Consider the following 6,000-nt stretch of genomic DNA (forward strand, 5'->3'; position numbering starts at 1 on the left):
TCCCCTCTGTGCAACTCTTTCCCAAATATACACACACATGTCCAACTCAGAGAACCTTCTCCCTCTTCTGACATGATCCTATTTGCCAGCTCCGTTACTCCTTTGGTATTTACATAGACTGCCTTCCGTGGTTATTTTCTTTAACGTACACAGTGCATGTACATTAAGAGTTTCTGTCCAAGAAGCGTTCCACTTCTTTGAATGTGGGAACCATGTTTTTTAAATTTGTTTGTTGTTGTTGTTTTATATTTTTAAATTCATTGCAGCTCAAGAGCAAGCACAGTGACCATGAGTTTGTTTGAAGATAACAGTGAACATAGCGATGACAACAATTCTCTTGTTTAAAATGGTAGGAAATAAGAGATGTGAGGTATTTTTTTCCCACATAATAAATCTTCTTTGGTACAATAAAAGATGTAATGAAGCACTCTCCAAATACACATATACTTACTGTGTATACATTATTATAACATAAACATGAGTACCTATAAACATAAAGTCAGGATGTCTGACTCTGCCAAACATAAATATACTCAAACGTATTGATAACCTTATGTGCTGTGACCATTTATTTTATTCTGTGTTGGGTACAAGTGTTTAATATAGGCTTTAAGAATTTATAGATTATGATAAACAAAAACATAGAATTATAGTGAAAGAACTGAATTCAATTCAGAAGACTTAATCGTCACTATAAGATACACTAAAGAAATTTTCAGCCATGGAAACATTTTTTTTTTTAATTTCAAAACATGATTCAATGTGTCTAGCCCTGAGAGCAAATTTCTACTTCTCAGATGCCCCTCCTGGAATCCAGCACAATTGGAATCATTCTTCTTCCACTTCGGAAGTATTATGAAAATATTGTTTATGAGAATGGATATTCATGAATGATGGCCATAAACTGGAACACAATTTACATTTCTAAAATATATAATTACGTAGACATTAATTGAGAAATGTAAAGTATAATTTGGGTAGAGAGATCATATTTTATAGAGAAAAATTATCTACAAATACTATGTAAAAATTATTTAGCACAACAGAAGGGGCAGAATATAGAGAAAACAGCTCAAGTGGACCAGTGGGCAAGGGTCATGGCATAGGATTCGAACCCTGGCTAAGTTTTTGACAGTCAGCGTTTATAATCCAGGTTTCTAGTGGTCACTTTTTATGCCATGAATAAAATTTTGAATAAATCACCTTAAGGTGGAGAAGCTTCATAACTCACTTTTACTTCAAAGATTCGCCAGGTTCTACTTTTTGCTCATTTTCCCTGTACTCTAGAGTTTTTCTGGATCTCTTTGGTTCCCTCTAAGAATATCCTACTTCATCATTCTCCCTCTCCCACCTTTCTCTCTTTGGTTCTCTAGGGCCAAAAAGAGCAGAAAAGGGGCTGGCCCCGTGGCCGAGTGGTTAAGTTCGCGCGCTCTGCTGCAGGCGGCCCAGTGTGTCGTTGGTTCGAATCCTGGGCGCGGACATGGCACTGCTCATCAAACCACGCTGAGGCAGCGTCCCACATGCCACAACTAGAAGGACCCACAACGAAGAATATACAACTATGTACCCGGGGGGCTTTGGGGAGAAAAAGGAAAAAATAAAAAAATCTTAAAAAAAAAAAATCTTTAAAAAAAAAAAGAGCAGAAAAAAGTGAGACTAATAAAGAACTTAAAGAAGCCAAATTTGGTGGTTAAATCTTGGGCTTAAAAACTTTTCTTCTAAAATAAGTTAAAGAACTTTAATTCAGGTTTTGAAAATCAAACCCAAGAAATTCACTCACTGCACTGGAAGTATACAAAAGTAATAGTTTTCATATTTGTCTTCCCTATTATATTGTGTAATATTACATAAAGATACGAGGAATATCTTACTCATAATTACGTCTCCAGCATCTCACTAAGGTCATGGGTAAATACTGCCTCAATTAACTAAAAAAAGGGCAGGAGGGAGTCAAGGATTCTTTAATTCACTGATAAATTAACAAACTTGGACATTAAATTTGCTTTAGTCTGAATCCTAGAGCAAAAAAAATACATATTTTAATTCAAACCATTTCATGATTTTTTTTAAGCCTATCACTTGTCCTCTCACCAACACTTTCAGATCTTGGTTGAATCTCTCACTGATTTAACTTGGCTCACATGTGAATTATCCTGTACTCTTTAGGTACAAATCTTTAGGTTGAATATTGACTGTCATTTTTGTATATCATTGTCTCCAGGGATTTTCTCCTTAAATGCTGCCAGTCATTGCTTCGCCACATGTTCCCTCCTGTTAGGAAATCCATCTTTATCCATAGACCTTCCTGGAGGAGTGGTGCTACTCATCCAGGTTTATTCTAGGAAACAGAAGCCTCACCAAATGGATTAAAGGATAACAGAAATGTCTAAACGTAAAGTAGGCTTTAAGGTTGGTTAGTTAGAACTCTCAGTCATGTCACTAAGGACGGTTTCCTCTTACCTTTCTGCTCTGATTTATGTAGAATCAGTTTCATCTGTGATTTCAAGATGGCATTCAACAGTGCTAGGAGAAACATACTTCCTCTTCTACAATGGGAAAGAGAGAGAGAAACCTGGATTTGAGTTGATTCAAGACCAAGAGAGAGGTTAAGAAGTAGGCACAGTGAGTATGGACAAATCTTTTGCATTTTTTTGCTATGAAGGAAGCGGAGACATGAAGTGATAATTGGAAGGAGATGTGGAGTCAAGGGGGAATAAGGGAGTGAGGTGGATATTATAATTACGATGATGACAATAATGAGTATTCCAGAGAGTTGGGCCGAAAATAACTTGTTTGAGCATGTTTTCTTATGTTTATTCACCATTTGTATCCCTTCTTCTGTGAATGATTTGTTCTTTGCCTAATTTTTTGGCTCAGTTGTCTTCATACATTCTTGATTAAGTCTTTTTTTCCTATACATATTGCAAATATTTCCCTCAAATAGTCAATTATTTTTAAATTGGCCTCTTACTATAGAAGAGGTTGAAGGACGAAATCAAATGGTTAATCTCTGAGAAGATTCAAATCTGGTATAGAATCAATAATCTTTTTAAAACATTATGATACTAAAACTTAGTGCAACATGTAATTCAGAAAACCACTGTAATAATGTCTTATGTCTTGCAACACTAAAATCTTTGTTAAGAGTATAGTTAGAGCTAGGCAGTGCACTTAAAAGCTGCATACATTATCTTATCTAATCCTCACAGTCCTATGAATTAAATATTATGATCTCAATTTCAAAGATGAAGAAAACGAGCTTCAGAGAGTTTAAGTACATCACCCAAGGTCACACATTAATAAAAAGAAAGAATCCAGATTTGAACCCTGGTCTGACTCCAAACCTCTATTCTAACTCCTGAAGTATAACTCCCAAATCAGTGATCATTAGAATTTAAACTGACGTTGAAGGCCTGTTATCACACCTACCTTAAGGAACAGTATAGTATGGTTGTTAAGTGTAGAGCTGAATTCTGGCGATGCCATTCATTAACAATTTTCTGGGCTTTATTTTTCTTATCTGTAGGATAGGGAGAATATCATCAGTCTCATGGGATAGTTGTTGGGATACATATGCTGATATATATAAAGCAGTGCCTGGCATGCAGTAAGTACTCAATAACTATCACTTATTATTATTATTATCGTTACTATTATTATTATTGCTCTGCTCCCCTCATACCAAAATCTCTTTGTCAATGGGTCCAACAAGTGATTACCTAGTATTGAGATGAACATCTCCTGCTAAAGTGAACTCATTACCTCCAATAGAGGTCCATTCTGTCTCTGGAAAGTTCTAATTATTAGAATGTTCTTCCTGATGGTACACCGAAGTTGCCCTTCTCAAAATTATTTTTAACAAGACTTTCTAGGATGGCATACAGTAGACAACCAACCTTTGGAAGATCATTAGTATGTCTCTGTAGGCTGTTTTCCAGCCAAGAAAAAGATCATGATGGTCATCTTCTCTGTGCTCAAGCTCATCAATGCCCCTTTTAATGTCTGAACAGAACCCTCTTCTACAGGTGTGAGTAGGACAGCCCACAGGTAAGCGGGATTATACCCCTCCCTGCTCTAGCTCATTCATTATGCAGCCATGTCCACTTTGCTTATTTATGCAGCCATCGTATACAACTGACAAATACGCTACTTATAAGTCAAATCACGCTGTCCTTGTGCAACTGAGGTTTTGGACCCAAATGTAGAATTTATATTTGACTGACAAACTCAAGTACCTGGAGTAAGTGGCTATTTCCAAGATATTGTGGTATCTTTGTTCTTACGGTATAATCAATTTCTCAAATATAATCAAAGTCAAATGTTTAAATTGGCATTTAATAATGAAAACTATGGAACTATTCTTTAATAGCTTTTTTAAAGAGTTTTAATTAATTCCATTTAATTCTTTAGGATCATCAACTGTTCACATACTACAATAGGAAGCTGCAGCATCCTTTGATTACGTCTACATATGCTGTGTTCCAGGAAACAGCTTGATTACATTTCTTATTTCTTCCTATTAGCTCAATAGATAATCATAAACTGTCCTTCCTCGTCCAACCATTCCTCCAGTGCCTTATACTTGCCATTAATTCATTCCACTTGTTCTTGCTACGTGAGGAGTTGCTCCATTTCTCCTTCTGATTTTCTTCTTTCCCTCCTTCCTTCCTACCTGTATTCCTTCTTTCTTTTTTTCTCTAAGTCTTGGTTTAAAAATGAGGCCAGGAGCCTCTTTTGTTATATGAGGCAATAAGCATCTGAGAAAGGAAAATGCAGAGGAGGGTGCTGGAGCATGACATTGTAGATGATTCAACCCAAGCCATCACCCACTGTATGAATAGTAAAAACTCACCCTCCTAGCATCAGTTAATAAATTGTATCTTCTATGTATTAACAAGCCTGTAGTCTGTCATACATCCCTACATTTTATCATCATTATTTTTTAGTATTCGCATCCTACTCCTCTCTTATCAAAAATATTTTTGGATGCTTACAGTAAAAGAATAATGCAACCAGACTGAACCATTATCATGGAATAAATATAAAAACAAGTAATGGAGAAGGCAGTGTTTCAAAGATATCTGTACAACTGCATTGGCAACTCCAATGGCTGTGTTTTCTTCTTTTTCAAATACTTCCATTTATACTACTAGAGTTCCCATTCTGTGATCAGCAAATTTTCCTCTATCTTCTACTCTTCAGAAAACTTTCTCCCTTCCTTGACTTTACTCAGGGGTTCTCTCTGGAGGGTTCACTTTATACTTATGGGACAGCTTGGAAAAAAGCTGATATCTTGTAGTCAACATCAATCCAATTAAATCAGAATTTGTAGAAAGGGGCTGGTCCTGAAGGACACTGCTCCCCTCTGAAGACCCCAAAATTAGAGGATGATTTTTAGTTATTTACAAATTCTTCAGTGTCAGAATTGTGGTCACTAGTCTTCATCCCCAAAACCTCTTTTGACCATAATTTCCCCACGCTCTTATAAAAACTCTCACATTGACTCTCTACCCTCTCCACTTTTATCTACAGATGTCCTCATCGTGTCCTCTAATTCACTAAAGATTTTCGAATCTGGCTCATATTTTTACTTCCCATCCCTACTCTTGTTATCATTCTAAAAAATATGGTGTGGTGAATACAAGAACAGGTTCTAGAACCTGGGTTTGAGTCTGAGCTCTGCCGTTACTAATCTTGCTGCTGTGGGAAGATTTAAACCCTCTTTGCCATAAAATGGAGATGGTACTAGGAGTGATAGCACTCAGTGTTAGGATTAAATGAGTCCCTGTGTTTATTTTTGTGGGTTATCCGCCCCATATTGTGCTTTGCTTGGCCTATTGCCATAAACCTCTTATTGTCATCCTAACTGAATTCTTACCCCTCCTTTAATCAATTATCCTTCAGTTATCTTTCACAAATGTAACTCTAATCATATGACTTCCTTCCTAAAAACCTCCTCTACTTTTCTATTGCCTATAAGATAGAATATAGCTTCATATG

At 36.3% G+C, this 6,000-nt stretch overlaps 1 long non-coding RNA gene across 1 annotated transcript in view; it reads right to left on the reverse strand.

The window, feature by feature from the left end:
• Window positions 1-4,706, reverse strand: part of LOC139041746 (uncharacterized) — a 29,189-nt gene extending 24,483 nt beyond the window's left edge. Inside the window, exons 1-2 of the long non-coding RNA XR_011497595.1 lie at window positions 3,430-4,706; window positions 2,461-2,546 (exon numbers count right to left, since the gene is read on the reverse strand). This is a non-coding gene — a long non-coding RNA (uncharacterized lncRNA). The remainder of the gene's footprint in view (window positions 1-2,460; window positions 2,547-3,429) is intronic.
• Window positions 4,707-6,000: the final 1,294 nt, after the last annotated feature.

This window comes from Equus asinus, chromosome 2 (genome assembly GCF_041296235.1).
Source record: "Equus asinus isolate D_3611 breed Donkey chromosome 2, EquAss-T2T_v2, whole genome shotgun sequence".
Taxonomy (NCBI): Eukaryota; Metazoa; Chordata; class Mammalia; order Perissodactyla; family Equidae; genus Equus; species Equus asinus.